At 54.5% G+C, this 18,101-nt stretch overlaps 1 protein-coding gene across 9 annotated transcripts in view; it reads right to left on the bottom strand.

Annotated features, from left to right (window-relative positions):
• The window catches only part of LOC105074301 (N-deacetylase and N-sulfotransferase 1), a 153,042-nt gene that overhangs the window by 47,407 nt on the left and 87,534 nt on the right, over positions 1 to 18,101 (bottom strand). The window contains exon 1 of one of the 9 annotated variants that reach the window (XM_074360937.1): positions 4,441 to 4,529. The exons of the other annotated variants lie outside the window; for them this stretch is intronic. The gene's annotated coding sequence lies outside the window, so the exon portion shown is untranslated. Of the gene's footprint in view, positions 1 to 4,440; positions 4,530 to 18,101 lie in introns of those variants that run through there. 9 annotated transcript variants of the gene reach the window in all.

Genomic DNA, 18,101 nt, shown 5'->3' with positions numbered 1-18,101 from the left:
GTATATATGTGTGTTGTGTGTGCATGTATCTGTGTGCCTCTGTGTGACTATGTGTGACTGTGTGTGTCTGTATACCTGTGTGTCACTGTGTGTGTGTGTGTGTGTGAGCGCGGGTACACGCACGCATGTGGCGGGAGTTGCTGGAGTCTGTCTGCTGAGCTGCTGGGAGGGGCCGGGAGGTGGCTCAGCCAGACCAAACAACCCCAGCACTTGGAGCTCCAGGCTTTCCTCTGACTCTGTTTGCTCTCTCTCCTTTCCGGTCCCCCTTCAGCCGGTTCCTGCTTCCAGGGAGCAGAGCTGGAAGGAGGCCCTGGCAGGGTTGGAACAGGGCCCTCCCCTTCCCCTCTCCCCACAAGGTTTCCACCCTCGCCTCCACCTCTCCAGTCTCTGCCTCACCTCCCCGGGACCCCACACAGGCACCGTCCCTCTCTGACCCTCAGTTTCCCCCGTTTTCCTTTTCCTGAAGACCCTCCAGGTAGGAAGCCATCCCAGCAGCCCTGCCGGCAGGGGCAGTGAGGAGCAGTGGCACTGCCCCTGCTCTGCCCGGGGACTGGGACAGGGCAGAGCATTCCTCTAGGATGTGTTTGTGGCAAGACCTGCAAACAGTCCTGAGGGGGGGAAGCCCTCCCGGGGCTCCAGAGCCGCTAGCTGCCTGGCCTCTCTCCTGTGGCCCTGACTGGGGACTAACAGGGCTGTTTGAAGTGAGCACTTCCAGGGCAGGAGCCCCTGAGATCAGCCCAGGACCAGGCCTTGGGCCTCCAGGTCCCCACTCAGCTAGAGCAGTGTTCCCTGAGCACCTTCTATGTGCTGGGAGTTTTCCGTTGGCTGGTTTAATCCCCTGTGAGATTGGTAGGTGCTCTCCTGGGCCCAATTTTACAGCTGAGGGAACTGAGACTCAGAGGGTGAAGTCACCTGCTAGAAGTGACAGAGCCAGTGGAATCCAGGCCTGGGAAAGAGTTGGGGCCCTCCCCTCCTCTCAGGGCGCGTGGCTGTGTCTCCTTCTCCTCTCTGTGAAGTGGCAATGACACACGCTCCCTGTCAGTGGAGTTATCCACAGGCCTGGTACCTTTGAGCTACTTACTATTTATCAAGTGCTGGATACAGCATGTGCCAGGCCTTCTGTCCCATAATCTCCTGACTCTTCGTGACAACCCATTTTACAGATCAGGAAAGTCGAACCGAGGGAGATGCAGTGACCTGGCCATATCCCGCATCTGCGGCAGGAGCAGAGCACTGGTCCACCTGATCTCTTTCCTTTTTCTTTTTCCCTAACCCAGTAACAAACTTCAGCTTCCCTTGCCTGAAGTTCATATTGTCGGCAGATCTGGGTGGGACTCTATAGGTGAACTGTTTTGTCTCCCATCCATACTTAGCCTGTAGCAAACCCAGGAAAAAGAGATCAAGGTGAAGTCTAAGGAGGTAGAGCCCCAGGGCATCGCTTTGGGTAGAGACGCTAAGTTTAACTGGAATCCTCTGCCTCCATCTGAACCCATAGCTTAGCCCACTACGGGGGACGATGTACTTAAGCAGACCATGGTCACTGGAAGAGTTTCATTTTCCAAATGAGAATGTTTCTTTAGGAAAAGGTTGCTCTTTAAGCCCACATCCTCCCCACTAAGCAGTGCCCCCTCCCACACCCCGGCCAGGCTGATCTCTCTATAACGATGCCCGTAAAGCTGCCCAGGTCTCTGTTTGCCCTTGGCCTTGGGTGTAGCTGCTGGTAGTTCTGCAAGACCCACAAGGCCACTGAAAGCCGGTTAGAATGTGATAAATTCTGCAAGCAAGGACTTTGCCCCTGACCCTGGCCAGCTGCTTCCCCAGGGTTTGAAAAATCTAGGCCAGGGCCCAAGGGAAGCCGGGCCCAAGGAGTGTGGATGACTCCGTGTGGCCCATCCCTGCTCCAGGGAGCCCAACCCCAAACTCACAGGACTTGTCCCCCAACTCCTCGGAAAGGCACCCTTCTAGAGGAACAAGAACCCTGTAGAAGTAAATGGATGTTGCTCCATCCGAGGGCAGGGCTAGAAAATTACTTCAGCCTCACCGAGGACAATGTCTCCGAGGGCCGGTAGGGACACTGAGGCCCCAAGAGAGCAGGAGCCTGCCCTGGGCTCCCTCCCCTGCACCTGCTGCCTCCCCAAGAAGGGGCTGTGCATTCATCCCCACCAAGGATTCCATCCACATCCCTGAGCCCTCTGGATGCCCTCTTCCCACTGCAGGATGAGACAGGGCAGGCAGTCTGGGAGGATGTGCTTCCTGCAGCAGGGCAGCGCCGTGCTTGCCTAGAGAGCTGGTGATGAGACAAATCACCGATGGAAATCCATGGAAAAACAAGCATCATCATGAGTAACAACAGTGGGCCACTCAGTAAAGGAGTGGGGTGGTGGGCATGAGGGATTGCGTCCTCCATGGTACCAGCTCCGCCCACCTCAGCCCAGAGAAGCCCCAGGCGGAGAGCTTTACCAAGGTGCTCCCACACCGCTGTATCCTCCCAGTGCACCTTTCCTGGATCAGTCCTAGGCTGGCACATACAATGTAGCCAAATGGTCAGGGCGCTGGGGCTGAATGGCAGGAAAGGCTGAAGCTAGGGCGGCCCCTCGCCTCCCCACCCATCCCAGCGATTCAGTGCAAGCCTGAGGCCAGACAAAGCACTTAAAAATGTCAGTCAGGGAACAACCCCTTTCTCCAACTCCCTGCCTCTGACCTTGGGCACCCAGCCTCAACCTGGGATGGGCTGATCTTTTTCCCAGCTCTGCTCATTCCATCCCTGGTCCTTTCCCCCGCAGCATACACAGCACGCACACGCAGACACACACACACACAGACACACACACACACAGGCACACACACACACACACACACACACACACACACACACACACACACACACACACACACAGACTTTTACTCCAATCACAGAATTTTAGGGCTGCTAATTTGTGGAGGCCAAAAGATGATCCACACAGCAAAGCATATCTCTGGGTCATAGAGAGCCAGAGCCAACACTCTCACAAGCATTTAAAATGATAGAAGCATAAAGAGATCCTGTTGCCAAAATGGACAGGAGCCCAGGGGTCTCCTAGCAGTCCCTAGTCTTCATTCATTTAGGTGGTTTATATTTTTGTTTAAATCCACTCCTGGGTTTGATGTGCTTTTATATATTTTCCCCTAATGTAGGTAAAAATAACACACAACCATTGCTAAAACAAAAACTGGCAGTTTTTGTGGCATCCTCTCCTGAGCTGCTGGCACTGTGCACATTGCATTTTGGGAAATAATATCTTAGTCCAACCTTGTCATTGTGGGGATGGGGAGACTGAGGCCCAGAGTCGGGAGGAGACCCGTCCAACATCCAGAGCAAGGCAGTGGCAGGGCCACCAATAGAACCCAGAGCCCAGATCCCCGCAAGGCTTGCTCTTTAGGGAAAGAAGACTCAGGACTCAGGTCACAGGGCCCCCCAGGGGGTGCCCCTACTTGCCACAGAATCTGTGTGCAGCCTTTGTCCAAGGAGCCCTTGTCCCAGTCATCCTTGACCCCTCTGGGTTTGATCAGCCCCCATGATGTCTCCCTGATGCTGCAGGCAAGCTGGCCCCTGTCTTGGGCTTGGTTTCCTCACCTTCTAGGGCTATAGTGAAGATGCCAAGCTGCCGGAGGCAAGCACTCTGAAAAAGATGACAGCAGATGCAGGAGAAGAGATTGTTATCAGCCCCTTTCTCTACACCTCAGTCTTTCTCTCCGGGAAATGGGTAGAGGATGTATGGGTGTGAGAAAACTGAACTGGGCTAGAGGAAAAATAAAGGAGGATGGTGGCCACTGGGTAGTCCCAGCATAGAAGGAAAGCCACCAACTCTGCTTGGGTGTCTCCTCACCCCAGAAGACCCTCCCAGGAGGCAGCCAGCAGGCTCCCGGGCTCTGGGTATTAGGTAGTGGTCTGCCCAGGACTCAGGCCACAGGAGGCCAAGGGGGAGGCCCATTTGGCCCTGTGAGCAGGGACACCCCACTGACCTGAAGACATGCTTACACACACACACACACACACACACACACACACACACATCATGCAACATGCACACAGAGAACTCACACATTCACCCACCCTCTGACATGCTGTCTCCTGTACAAATGCAAATGACCCCAACCCTCCCTACCCCACCATCCCGCAGCACACAGTGGGGTTCAGCCTGCATCTTTCCTCCCCCCAGTCCCAAGCCCCAGGCTTGGCGGAGTCTCTGTCCCGCTGCCTGGGAGACACATGTGGTTTCAGTTAGCAGCAGAGCGGGCATTTCCGTCCCAGACAGCGGGGCCCTGCCAGGGCCCCGGCCCCACAGGCGCCCGCAAGAAGGGCCACCTTGGTCCTCACTCCTCCACCGGCCATCCCAGGGACCCGGGGGGCCCCTCGCCCCTGGAAGACCCTGGTCTTGTCCTCCGAGGTCTCTCGCTCACCTGGAGCCAGAATCCGCACCCCGTCTCGCAGGGACCGGCTATGCCCGGGCCTCCAGCCACGGCTGCCCGCCTGCCTCTTCACTCCCGCTCTGTCTCAAGCAGGCTGAGCGGGATGGGAGGAGGGCAGGGTGTCAGGGGGGCGGGCGGGAGGGAGGGGAGGGGGCGTGTGGAAATGAAACTTTAATAACAGAGCCCCTTTTGTTTCCGAGCATATGGGATATTTCATACATACTGAAGACATTAGCCGTCTATATTTTTAAAGGCTCGGGCTAAAGGATGAATAAATACAGCCCATACTCTGCTCTGCAAACATGCACATGCAGAGTGCTGACTTCTGGAGCATTTCAAAACCCAAAGAAAAAGCCCCCGGTGACACCGGACACTCAAGAATAAATATGTTTCCAAAACCTCAGGCTCGCCTTGCCCCCTCTTACAGCCACCTGGAGGCCTTGGGGCTCTTTTTCTCCCATTGCCGTCCCTCCACCCCATCCACCTTCCACTCTGCAGCAGGAAAAGCAAGGCCTTGGAATCCAGCTCCCACCCCAGTCCTCTTTCCCAGGCCCCCCAGTCCCTAGCAGGGTCCCAGAGTGTCAGAGTTCCCACAGAGCTTAGAAATCTTTGCCCTCCTCATTTCAAAGACAGGGGTCCAAGGCTCAGAAAGGGGCAGGGACTTGCCTGAGGTCACACAGCAAATCAGGAGCTTGAGCCAAGGGGCAGTGCCTTCTTCTTTCAACAGGAGGGATCCCCTACTTCCTCACCTTGGGTTGGGGGGGGGGGAGACCCCAGGGCCCCAGAGGGAGGGCTGAGGTGTGGGCTGGGACAGTGCCCGTCTGCCTTTTCCACTAGAGTGCTGCTCTGGGCACCCATCCAGGGGAGACGTCAGCAGGGCTGGAGACTGGGCCGGCCCCAGGAAATCCCCTTCAGGCTGGCAGATCCCAACAGGCCTGGAGGCCTCAGGTGAGGAGCCTCCCTCCCTGACAGCTCCGCTTCCAGTTCCCTTGTGCCTTCCATCTGTCCTCCATAAAGGAAAACAGAGGCCCAGAGAGGGCCAGACCTTAGCCAAAGCCACACAGCAAGGTGATGGCAGTGGAAAATTGAACCCGAGTCTTCAGACCCTGTGCTAGCTGGCACGCTTCACTGGTGAGCTCTTCCCCAGCCCCTCCAGACAGGGCCCCTTCCCCTAGTCTGCAGTTTCCCCTCTGATGTTTATTCTCCTTCCTCAACTCCTATTAAAGTCCAGTCCCTTCTCACCAGCTGCCTGCCCATCTATTTAGCTGAGTAATCAGCACAGTGCTTAACACGGAGTAAGCGCCCATAATAAATGAGAACAGTTTCTTATGATGGTATTGACTGAGTTCCTGCCCTGCACTGAGCCCCATGCCAGGCATGTGAGACAAGCTCACACCCTCCCAGGGCTGGTGGAAGAGAAAGAACCTCCTTTGTAGACATCTTCTCTCCATCTGGGGGGAAACTGAGGCTCAGAGAGGTTCAGATGCTTCCCCAGGCTACACCGGTGGTAGGTTATGGGGCTGGGCCTCCAACCAGGATTTCCTGACTCCAGAGTCAGTGCCTGGAACCCTCTGGGGACTCACTCATCACATGGCCCCTGCCCACCCTGGTTCCAAGACTGCCCAGTGCCATGTTGTCATTGAATGTCTTAAGAGAAGGCAGGTACACCCGCCAAATCCTCCGTGAAAGAGGGGCATTGATGCAGGAACTAGAGACCTTACTTCCTGGACTCGAGCTGCCATGAGCAGCTGTATGCTGTTCCTTCGCTAAGGACAGAGTTTTTCTCCTCTGTAAAGTGGGGATAACCGTTCCACTGAATTATGAAGGTCATGTGATATAAAGGTTGTGAGGGGAGCTTCGCCACATACATGGTGATTTCCCCGTCTGGAATTTCATGTTGTGCATGGATCCTGGCATTAAATCCTGTCTAGGTTCCGACAGGCCCTGACTTGCCTCCTTGCCAGAGGGTGTCCCTTGCTGGAAGCTGCATCAGCCGCCAGAGTCAGGTTTCTGAAGAAGCCCCTGCATATTGTCACCCTCCCGCCGCCAGTGACCCCATAGCAGCTCCCAGTGCCCCGCGGCAGCCAATGAATTAGAGGGGCAGTCAAGACCCCTGGGCCTCCCCACTCCTTCCCAGCCCAGACCTCTACCTGTGTCGGCCTGGCATCTTCAGGCCCCCAGGAAGCCCTCCTGCCTCCCAGTGATCTGAACCAGCACCACCATCACCTGCCCAGTCACTCCCGCGTCTATCCTCAGCTCATCGACGAGGAAGGTCCGTGAGTTTCAGGGCACAAACTTGCTAGTCTTTACAGGTGACAGCTCAGAGGCCTTTTTTTAAGAAAGGGGGGCTTTGGTTAAGTTCTTGGCTGGGTTCTGCAAGGGAGGAAGTTTACCAGGCAAGTGAGAAGTTGTTGTCTTGGTACTAATTATTTCATAAGATAATAATAAACAGCTATTCCTGGAGCACTTCCTCTGTGCCCCACACTGTGCTAGGGTTTCCAATGCATTGTGTGCTCGTTCTTGACAACCTGACACCCACCAGAGGCAGGCAGGGAGGCTAACGTGTTTGCCTGCAGCCCCCCGCCCGCACGTGGTACCCATGCGTGGCCTGCCAGGCGCCAGCCCCTGCTCCTAACTGGCTTTTCGGTCAGTGTTTTCCATCCCATTGACAGTGTGAGCCCCTGGAAGAGTGAGATTCAGCCTCAGACTCTTCATTCACCCCACAGCAGAGCTGAGCTCAGTGCTCTGTTCTGAACTGGCGTTAGTGGATATGCGCTGCATGAGCGCAGCCGTGGTCCTGGTGAGGGTCTCTGCTGGAAGGGGCTGGCATGTCAGTGTGCGCGTCCGTCCACTGCTTCTTGGACTCCAGCTGCCACGAGCAGCTGTATGGGGTCCCTTCGCTGAGCTCTGCCCAGCCGTGACAGTGGTGTCGGAGGGCGGTGGGCACTCACATATGATCCTGCTGCTGAGGAGGGTGAGGGTTTTGACCCAGTGTATTTTCAGCCCCGGCCTGGTCACCCTCCTTTGGCAATCTGGTGGTCCCCACTCCCATGAGGTCACTATATTGATGGCCACAGTGCACTAGAGCCCAGAGCACAGGAGGGCTCAGTGACCCGCCTATGTATGTGGACGGTAAGGAATGGGGAGGCTCCATGTCTAGGAAAACAGTTTTTGAGCAGTGAGCTCAGAATAAGGGGTGTTAAATGCAGGCTTGAAACAATAGGAAACCCTAAAGCCCACGGCCCCCAACTCACCAATTTAGCAGAAGCCACAGAAAGACAGCAAGCAGGGATTATCTTCGTTTCCCAAGGCACTCACACCAAGACACAGCACTCGGTTCCCAAGTCCTATCACAGCCTTGCAGGTGAGCAACAGCCTTTACCTTCCAGGCTCCTCTGCTTGGGATCAGATTTGTAAAGAGAAGTCATGAGGGTCACCACCCTCAGTAAGTGGGTCCTTGGCAGGACCAATGGGTATAAAAGTCATACTTCATCTTCCTTTACCCTCCAGCCTCTATGCACTGATTCAAGTCTTGAATAAACAGGGAGCCTGGGACAGAGCAGGAGGTGGCAACCCATTCTCAGTCCCCTGGTCAGCAGGACACTGTTCACCAGATCCTGTCTCCTCAGGGGCCAAAGGATGCCCCCTCCCCGCCCCGGGGCTGTGAGAGGGGTGGACCACAGGCCCAGGACCCCTCATTTCTGGCAGAGCAACATTCACCAGGGCCCCCTCTGACACATGAGCCGTCCTGATCAGATCACCGGTAATTGAGTTGCTTTGGGGGGTAAATTCCATCCAGATGTGGAGGGCGGGGTGGACTTCCTGAGCAGAGCAGTGGCGGGGTACTGATACATGTGGGCCATGAAGCCAACCTGCCAGGTGCCCAGGAGGTCTGGGATACAACATCGTCTTCTGAAAACGCCAGAAGTAGAATTTCAGGACCAGAACCTCTGAGTCCAACCCCCTTTAGGGGCAGATGGGGAAACTGAGGCCTGGAGAGCTTAGAGAGAAGAAGGGATTGGTCCAGCAGTGACTGGTGGGTCCCAGATCTCCTATCTGGCCAGAGCTAAGTATGGGGGGTTTTAATGGAAAGAGGCAGGGTAGCCCCTTCCCCAGAAGTTCCCATCAGCTCTTGAATTGGGAGGTCAGAAGTAGGGGTCAGTGGGTAGGGAATCTGCAGATGGGAGAAGCTCTAATCACCTCCAGCTTAAACCCCCAAACCAGAGAGAGCTCTGTGTTCCATCTGCAAGGACTAGGGGGAGAAGCCTCCAGGAGAAGCCCCCCCCTCACCACCCACCCCTGCACGTTGTTGGGGGAGTCTGTGGCCTGGGCCTCTTTTCCCAGGGGAGGCCTCTCCACAGTCCTCTCCTTTGACCTCCTCTGGGCCACATACCTTCCTGGCTCCTTGGGGCTGACTTACTGGAAGGCAGGAAGAGGCCGGCCAGCCGTGGGGGTGGGGATGGGGGGGGCATGAGAACTTGGAGAGAATGAGAGGAAATGAGGGGGGAGCGGGCTAGGTGGGGGTAGATTGAGAAGGGAATTTTTTTCCTTCTGCCTTATGTTTTGGCTGCCTTAGTGTGAACATGTCTGGGCACCTTATCTCGAAGGCCAGCATGGTCTGCACGAGAAAGAAAACAGTGTCTGCGGTGAGAAGAATTACATCTTGATAAAATATCCCTTTGGAATGGCGTTGTGGGGCTCTTATCAGCAGGCGGTGGGGCCCCACATACCTCCTGTCTGACTGTCCTCAGGCCTGCAGCCCCCTCTGTTTCTTCCCCATCCCCTGTCCCTCTACTCTGTTGCCTCCCCCAGAAGGTGGTACATGCTGAAAATATCTGGGAAGCTAGGATACCCAAGCACCTGGTCCTGTCCCTGTGGCTGCTGCTGTGTGACCTGGGCCAAACCCCTTGCCCTCTCTGGGCCTCAGTTTCCCCTCAGTAAAGGGCAGTGAGGGATGCATGAGCCAGATGGTTTCTAAAGATCCTTCCAGCATTAACATTTGGCAATACTGCCATTTTCTTACCTTGTGGTTCTCTGTGTTGTAAAGATTTTCGACACCCACCCAAAGGCCATCGTGCACTAAAAACCGTGCAAATCCCCTTCATTTCCATTAGACGCATGAAGCTCCTGTGTAAACCCCAGGTAAAGCTACCCACCCCAGAGCTTGCACAGCTGAGAAGCGGCTCCTTTCTCACTCCCTCCTGAGCAGCCCTGGAAGAATACAGGCTTTCAATTTTTTCTCAGCACAATTATCTTTTTCCTCAAAATACTTGCTACAGAGAAGTCCACATGGAAAATAGGCAAGTGAAGGAATTGTGCCCATTCTGATCCATGCCCTGCATCCCCCACACTCTGGGAGGGTACAGACCAGCGGTACAGTGGACGGAGGTCTGGACCCAGCTGTGGGAGCCCTGCTCAGCTGTGTGAACTTGGAGGACCCTCTTCCCCTCTCTGAGCTTCAGTTTTGTCACCTAAAAAAACTGGGGGGTAGCACTCACCATGCCCACCTCACTAACCAGCAGGTTGTTGAGAGATAGACTAAGTTAAGAAATAGGTTAGTGATCTCTAAACTGTAGGAGCTCATCACCACCACTGAGAACTTGGAGTCTGTAAATGTGAGAACTGGCAGGGCTTTTAGAGGCCATCTATCCTAGTCCTTTCTCATACAGGTGGGGAAACTGAGGCCCAGAGAGATGGGAAGGAATTTGATGATGGTCACACAGTGAGATGGCAACAGAACCAGGGGCAAAAGGAGAGAGCCAGGGAGATGGCTGGACCCCCTTCTTTGACCATCTTCAAAAGTAAGAGATGCCAGCTGTCAGGAAGCCCTGTCCGTAGGCTGCAGGGAGGACTTGTTGATTCGTGGAGGTTCTACCAGCTCGCATATCCAATGGGAGTCTCTCTGAGATCCTCACAGTCTGGACTTACCCTCTTCCAGCCTTCTGGCCCTGCAGGGCAGGGATGGGGAGAAAGCCCCTTTGTGTAGAAACCAAGCCCCAGCTCTGACTCGTGTGTTTTGTTTCCTAAAGACCTGCCCCCTGGCAGAGAAGCCCCATCTGCACTCCCTCAGCCCCCGTCCCAACCAGCCAGCCTCCCCTGCCGCCTTCCACATCGCCCTCAAGCCGTGAGTCTTGGCCGGCTCACAGGATTCCACAGAGCACCTCTGTCCTCTGGCCCTCTGGGTGGCAGGGCGTGGGCTAACACACGTGTGATAGTCTGCAGGCTGGAGAAAGACAGGCCAAGGCCAGCATAACCATGCATGTTACCTCCCTCTTCCCAGCAGGGACAGCCCCTGTCCCATATCTGGGTTCACGGATCACCTCATTTTGTCAGGCTTTGTCATTCCAGAGCCAGGCACTGCCAGAGCCGGCAGCCCCCTCAAGACCACAACTAGCCACAAGCAACTCCAGGACGTCTATCCCCCTGCCCATATGTGGCCTGTTTTTTCACCAAACCCAGACACCGCCTCAGAATCCTTCTCATCGCAGAACTCCAGGCCAGCACAAAACCAATCAGTCAGAACAGGCACAGATGTTTTCGCCTATAAGAACAAGCCAAGCTGTTCACAGTGTGTAAAGCAGAGAGCTAAGCCCCGAAAGGAGAGGGGACTTGTCTGAAGCCACACAGCAAATTAGAGACTGAACAGGGAGCAGCGCCCAGGGCTCCCTCAGGCTGAGCATCTGCAAGAAAGGAGCTTCCCTCCCTACCCCATGTGTCCTCGCCCCGGCTCCCAGCTTTCCCTGCAGACAGCCTCTTCTCTGTTCCCTGCCTGTGCACAAGTCAGAGCTACCCAGGCAATGTCCCCAGTCCCAGGCCCTAAGCCCATTTGCCTGCAAATGAGGAAGCCAGAAACCAAGGGGAGCAGTTCAAAGAAATGGGTCTATTTAGACTCCAGTGGGCCACCATCATAGAAGACGCATCTCTGAAGCCCTGTTGTGGGGCAGAGGGGAACACTTCATTCAGAAGGCCAGAGTGAGTCTACAGACATGCTACAGGAAGGCAGACTTCTGTTCAGGCTCAGGAAGGGCTTGCTCAGAATCAATGCTACCCACCAATGAAAGATTTCTTAGGAGGTAGTGAGCACCCCATCACTGGAGAATGCAAGCAGGTTTTAGATTCCCACATACGGCGGGCAGGGGCTGGTGGTGGTGCTAGAGGGCAGGCACTCAAAGGCCCCTTTGTGTCCTGAGAGGGTGTGATTTGGGCAAACACACATAATCACTCAGACTCGCAAGCCACAGTCACGCCAACACAAGCCCCTCTGTCCTCTGAGAGCAGAGTCGAGACTTCAGCCATGAGGAGTGTCCTCTGTCTGTCAAGCCCGGGGCTGACGGAGGGGGTGGGGGGTGGGAAGGGTGCTCAGAATTCCAGGACTGCTCCCCTGCACTTGCAGGCCTGGCCAGCAGACTCCAGCCCCAGTGCCTCCCTCTCCTCCGGGGAGCCTTTCAGAATTTCCCCCGACCACAATGCTCTTCTAAATTCCCACACTGGTGGGTTTTGTTGCTCTGATTCCACCTTGAATCAGAACAGCTCTTCTCAAGATTATTTGTGGTGGCACAGGGACAGCGCATGCAAACATATAATCTCTTAGCAGTGAGAAAGTTATTCTCTTAAAAACTGTCTTTCGTTTATCAAGGATAGGATTGCCAGATTTAGTAAATAAAAATATAGGATGCCCGGTTAAATCTGAATTTCAGTTAAACAACAAATTAATTATTTTTTAGTCTAAGTATGACCTATGCAATATAGGACATACTTATACTAAAATATTAGTCATTGTTTATCTGAAATTTAAATTTAACTGGGCATCTTGCATTCTGTCTGGCAGCTCTAATCAAGGAGAAAGTCTTTGCTGGGTGTTAGCCTGACTTTAACAACAGCTCTCATACTTGCTAATCTCTTTTAAAAAGTCAAAGAGAGAGCCAAGTATCGGGCTCTAGCTAGAATTTAACAACATTGTTTATTGTACTTTATTTATATGGTGACTCTGTATGGTGAGTGATACAAGTCTTCTATTTACAGCAGCAAATATAAAGTTCTTTTTTAAAGAAATATATTCAAGTTTTAAAAAGTGAGTCAATTTAAAGCAAAATCACAGGCTAAACACAGATATGACCAAAAACCAGCACCCAAGGGATAAGTCAAGGGGTGAGTCTTCCCCATCGTGAGCTCTGAGGGGCAAGGTCCCTCCCTCCCAGTCTTGGTCCTGGGTCCCCTGTTGGCACAGGGTACCTTCTTGATGGCGGAATTCTCCCATCCCCAGGCAGGCCCTTGGGAAGCGCAGAGGCTCCCCCGCTGTGTGTGTGTTGCAACTCTGGGGGAGAGGTTGCAGCCCATCCTCCATCCCTGAGGGCCCCTGAGCCCCTTTATACAAAACAGCCTCCCCAGCCCCGGCCTAACTTCAGAGGGGCTGTTTCTGAGGGGGCAGCCGCCAGGGACTTCTCAATGTGTTTCCAAGTCAAATCCAAACCTTTTCAGCTTTGCCAGGAAACCACCCCTCCTTTCCCACTCTGGCTGCCTCCGGGAGCCAGGGCTGCTGGGCCATGTCCTCCCAGACACCCCTCCCCCATCTCACTGGCCTTCCAGCCCGGACCCCATCAGTGCCCCTGTCCGAAGCCTGGCGCCCCCTCCCCATCTGTCCCCTACATCCCCAGTTGAGGCTAGAAAAGAGCCTTGGAATTGGAGGTGGGGAGCTGGGAGAGGAGCAGAGAAGGACCTAACTCCCTGGATTGCAGCAGTGGGGGACCGTACTAGCAAGTCCACTTCACGCTGGTCTACCCCTCTCCTTAGGAAGCCCTCCCCCAATCTTTTTATCATCAGCAGCAAGTGATAAAAACTATTCTTTTTGAGACTCTATCAGGCCCTGTGCTAAGTACTTTCATGAATCTTCTCATTTCACCCTCGCCAAGACCCTCTGAGGAAGGAACTGTCATTATCCTTTTAATGAGGAGGAGAAAGTTGAGGCTCAGAGGTGTTAAGTAACTTGACCAAGGTCACACAGCTAAAAGGGATGAGCCCAGAATTTGAACCCAGGCAGGATGACCGCAGACACCTTCACTGAACCACCTCCTTCAGCTGCAGGATGTTAGTCCCAGAAAGTTTCTAGGAAGCAAGTGGGAAGCAGAGACCAATAACCACGGGCCACCAGGCTCCACTGATCCAGTCGAAATCCTGTCCACCGGCTCTACCAGCATCTGTTTACTTCCTGTGAGGGAGCGCTTCACCAAATTGCTGTGTGGCCTGGGGTAGCCCCCTGCCCTCTCTGGGCCTCTCTGTCCCCTCTGGGCTTGATCACAGGGGCCTTGGTCAGGCTGTGCTAGTCCCTCCACCCTCCTTCAGGAGCCTTCAGTCCCAGCGGGAGTGGAGCCAGGGGAGCACATTGGCCAGGAAAGGCCTGGGGACCATCTCGGCTTGACTCCCCTCTTGATCCTCAGCAAAGATGCTTCTCCCAAAGGCAGAGGCAGGCTCGGCCCAGACATCAAAGGGCCTACACCGCTGGCGCTTTGATGCAGAGTCTTGTAAAGTAATAGGAAACATGAGGATGACCCTGTGCCCAGCCCAAAGCGCAGGACTTGGAAAAATGAGAAGAAAAAACTCTTGGCAGCCCTCTGCACGGGCTTTGGCTGAACTCACGCCCCTCACAGCTGCCGGCAGCCTGTTCTCTCCCCACTAGGCTATTTGCAGCCACCCCCGGGGGATACGAGTTCTGTGCACTGCCTCGGGGCTGGAGGCCTCTCCCCACAGCAAAGGAACGAGTCATCCGGGGCCCCTCTTTCTCAGGCTCCGGGAGGCACTGTGGAGAGCACAGAGCTGGGAGCCCACAGGCGCTCCAAGTGAACCCAAACTTGAAGATCCTCTCGCCCATCTCAGACCTCAAGACTGTGTGGCTCATAATCCAATACCTTGCTCTTTCCACCCCTGCCAAACGCATCAGGAGCAACTGGCCAGACCGAGGAGCCCATCATTCCCCTGCTCAAAACCTGCCAAGGGGACAGACTGGGAGTGTCTGCTGAATGTCGCATGCATGTATTCCTTTGACCCAGTGGCACTACGGCTAGGAATTTATCTGACATGTACCAGCCCATGCCGGACAGTTTGTGGAAGCAAAAGGCTAGAAAAAAATGTTCATCCGGAGGGACTAGGTAATGAAGTGCAGAGTGTCCACGTGGCCAGATGGCACCTGGCAGCAAGATCCATGCTAACAAATGATCTGCAGAGCATACAACCCAACAGAATGGTGTGGAGGATAGGCTTCCACTGTGTAAAAAGGAGAGGGAGACACAGTGAACAAATACAGCCTAGGATATCTGTTCTAGGATGCAAAAACCTGGCTATAAGGGCGACTTCTGGGGAGGGAACTCGTTGGGGAGAGAGAAATTTATTTTTCACTGAGCACTGAGTTGTATTGTTTGCTATTTTTTTTTTTTTACAATGAGTGTATAACATGAATTATTTTAGTGTTGAAAAAAATGTGAAAGCCTTAAAAAAAAAAAAAAAAGATTCCTTACTCTAGAGGATAAAGTCCAAAGGCCTCAACCTGATGTAATGGCCCCAGGAAACCCTATGGCTGCCGCCCCAGCCTCCTCTTCTCTCCTCTGCCCCTTCCTGCAACCACACCCCACCCCACACCTCTGCCCAGGGCCGTGGGATGCCTCATCTCTCTCTCTTTCAGTCACACCACACACACACACACACACACGCACGCACAAGAGATGAGATCCCCTCCTCTTCTGACCCCCACAGTCTTATGTCTGGGGCATCTGAGTCCACTTAAGACCCACTTTGTTCTGGAGCTGCTGCAAAGTCCCCTTCCTCGCTGACACGTGGACCCCCTTCCCCTGGGGCTGGACCAGGCAGCCCCAGGCCGACCCTAGGGGAGCTCCCCTCCATGAAACACATTCCCCCCCCCAGCTTCAGGGGCAGAGGGTACAGGGTGTCCGAGTAGGTGAGGAAGTCCCAGGCAGGATGTGTGGAGCCAGAAACTCCCTGAGAGGCCCTCCAACCTGCAGCCCACCTGCCGTGCCCCTGAAAGCGGAAAATCAGCTGGATGGCGGCCAGGCTGGCACGAGGGGGAGATGGAGGCTGGTCTCCCGGCTCCAGACCTGGGGCCTCACGCCCTACCCTCAGGGGCTCCACTGGGCTTTGGGGAAGGCATGGGGGGGGGGGGCGGGTCTGTACCAGGCCTGACAAAACCCAGTGAGGCGGACCTTCCCAAGAATGCACCCCTAGATTAGACTTTTAAAGAGGAAACGGAGGCCCAGTGACTTGTCCCAGATCATGCCTAAGCCACAGAAGAGAGAGCATTGGAACAAGGGATTTTGACCCCCTTTTCTAGAGGTTGTTTTGTACAAAGTTTAGAAAACAGGGATTTGGGGTCATCAGGTTTGCTGTGTGATCTTGGAAAAATCTGCCCCACCTTTTTAAGCCTGTCTGTTCATCTCTTATAAAAGGGATACGAGCTCTGTAATTTCCCCATCTAATTACGATGCTGAGCTGTTTAACGATAAAAAATATTTTAAGTATCTGATTTTAGCACTCTAGAGTTTCATGATTATTAACATTCTAATAATCTAACATTTCCCAGTTTCACCCAACCATCCTTCCACTCAGGCTTCTGTCCATCCACCCATTCATCTCCGTACCCATCCAGCACTATTTATCCACATGTCCTTTCCCTCAGCCATCCACCCAGCCTCCCACACAGTCATCCTCTGCTCATCTATCTACCCAACTACACATCCACCCACCCACCCATCCATCCACCCACCCCCATCCATCCATCCATCCGTCCATCCATATATACACCCATACATACATCTACCCGTCCACCTACCCACTTGTTTAACAAATATCTATTGGGTTTTTCTATATGTTGGGGCCTGTGGATACGCCAGTGAACATGACGGCTGCATCTCCTGCCCTCTCAGAGCTTGCAGCAAGAAGGTGCACAATATGATCAAATGATCGCACAAATGAGAGTGCAGTTACACACCGTGCTAGGAGGAGCCCCAGATCTCTGAGTGCTATTCCAGAGGAATCTGGCTGCACCTCCAGTGTGTGGTGGGGGTTGGGCACAGATATCAGGGTGGGCTTCCCTGAGGAGGTGTCACTTGAGCTAAGACCTGAAAGAGGAAGAAGCATTAACTAGAAGATGGGAAATCTGGGAGGAAAGTGGCCCCACAGGTTGTGGTTTGAGAGTTTCCTGCCTGAGTCACTCACTGCTTCTGCAGTGTGACTGATTCAAGCCTCTGTGATTTGGGGATCTGGCCTTAACACATCACAGTGCTGGTCTCAGCTGCCCTGCCTTAGACAGAGATGAGGTGGTTTCCCCTTCTCCCTCCTCCATCTCCAGCCTCTGCCTGGCACTTACCTCTGTTGCCTGGCACCCCGGCCTGCAGTCAGCCCTGTGCCAGGGAGCTCGTGCTGATGTGTCCCGAGGACCTTCAGAGCCTGGTGCCTGCACCACCCAGCAGCGTCTGTCTCTAGGGATGACATGGCCACCAAGGGCCTCTTGGCTCCTCCCTCTATGGGTCCTGGCTAGTGACGCCAGGGAGACCTTTGCCCGGCTCGGGGCCTCCTGTGGCTCCTCCAAGGCCGGCCTTGGCAGAGTCCCTAAGAGCACCCCAGACCAGGGGACCAGGGCCAAGCTTAACTGTCAGCCCCTTCTTCCAGAAAGGAGGGTTGCCCAGAGCCTGCGTGGCTCCTTAGCCACGAACCTCCCCTCAGATTGATATGGCCCCTCTCTTGTACTGGGACTCACAGATTCATTTCGCCTCCATCCCTCGGCTCAAGCCATGGCCACTTTGTAGAATGCTCCCCTCTCTCCTCCCATCCTTGCCCCCATCCTTTTCAAAGACTGCTCAAATCCCAGTTTGCCAAAGCCTTCACCTGTTGGGCACCCCAGTCCCTTCCTCATCCAAGGCAGTGAGCGCAGCCTGGTGAGTGAGCTGGGGTTTTGGAGAAACAGTCTTGGGTTTGAGTCCTGACTAGCCTAAGCCTTGGTTTCCTTGTCTGTAAAATCGGGGAAAGACGGTAATAATAATATCTACCTTAGTGAGTTCGTAGGAGGAACCAGTAAGAGAAGGCATAAAAGGTACCTGCGCCCAATACACCAGACCTACGTTCGAGTGAGCCTGCTCTGAACTCCCGCAGCGTTCCGTGTCTGAGCCCCGTGTTCAGAAAGCAGTTCTGAATTTAGTTCTCCTGTGTCTCCCCAAATAAAAGCCCTCGCTTGGGCGTGGGGAAACTTAGCTATTTGGCCTGGCTCTGTCGCTCACTCCTTGTGTGGCCTTGTGCCAGCCTGTCCTCTGGGTCTCATATGCCTGGTGGAGCTGTTGGTCCCTCGAGGATGGGGACCTGGGCTCCCCTCCCCACGCTAGCCCAGCTTCGACCTCAGTGCCAGGCACACAGGAAGCAGGTCCTCAGGTTGGCTCCACAGGACAAAGGAGGAGAGAAAGGGGAGCAGAGGGAGGGAGGGGAAGGGACAAGGAAGGAAGGGGAGGGGGGGAGCTGAGCAGGTAAAGGACTCAGGGCTGGGGTGGGGGGGTGGCACTCCTTCCAGTCCAGAGGCGCGGTCTGGGGAAAAGTCTGGGTCTACACAAGGTGCCAAGGAGGTGGTTTATAGCCTGGATTTACTGTGCCTCCAGCTGCCT

This window comes from Camelus bactrianus, chromosome 3, assembly GCF_048773025.1.
Source record: "Camelus bactrianus isolate YW-2024 breed Bactrian camel chromosome 3, ASM4877302v1, whole genome shotgun sequence".
NCBI lineage: Eukaryota > Metazoa > Chordata > Mammalia > Artiodactyla > Camelidae > Camelus > Camelus bactrianus.
Note: the sequence above shows the minus strand (reverse complement) of the source record. Positions and strands in the feature narration are given on the sequence as shown.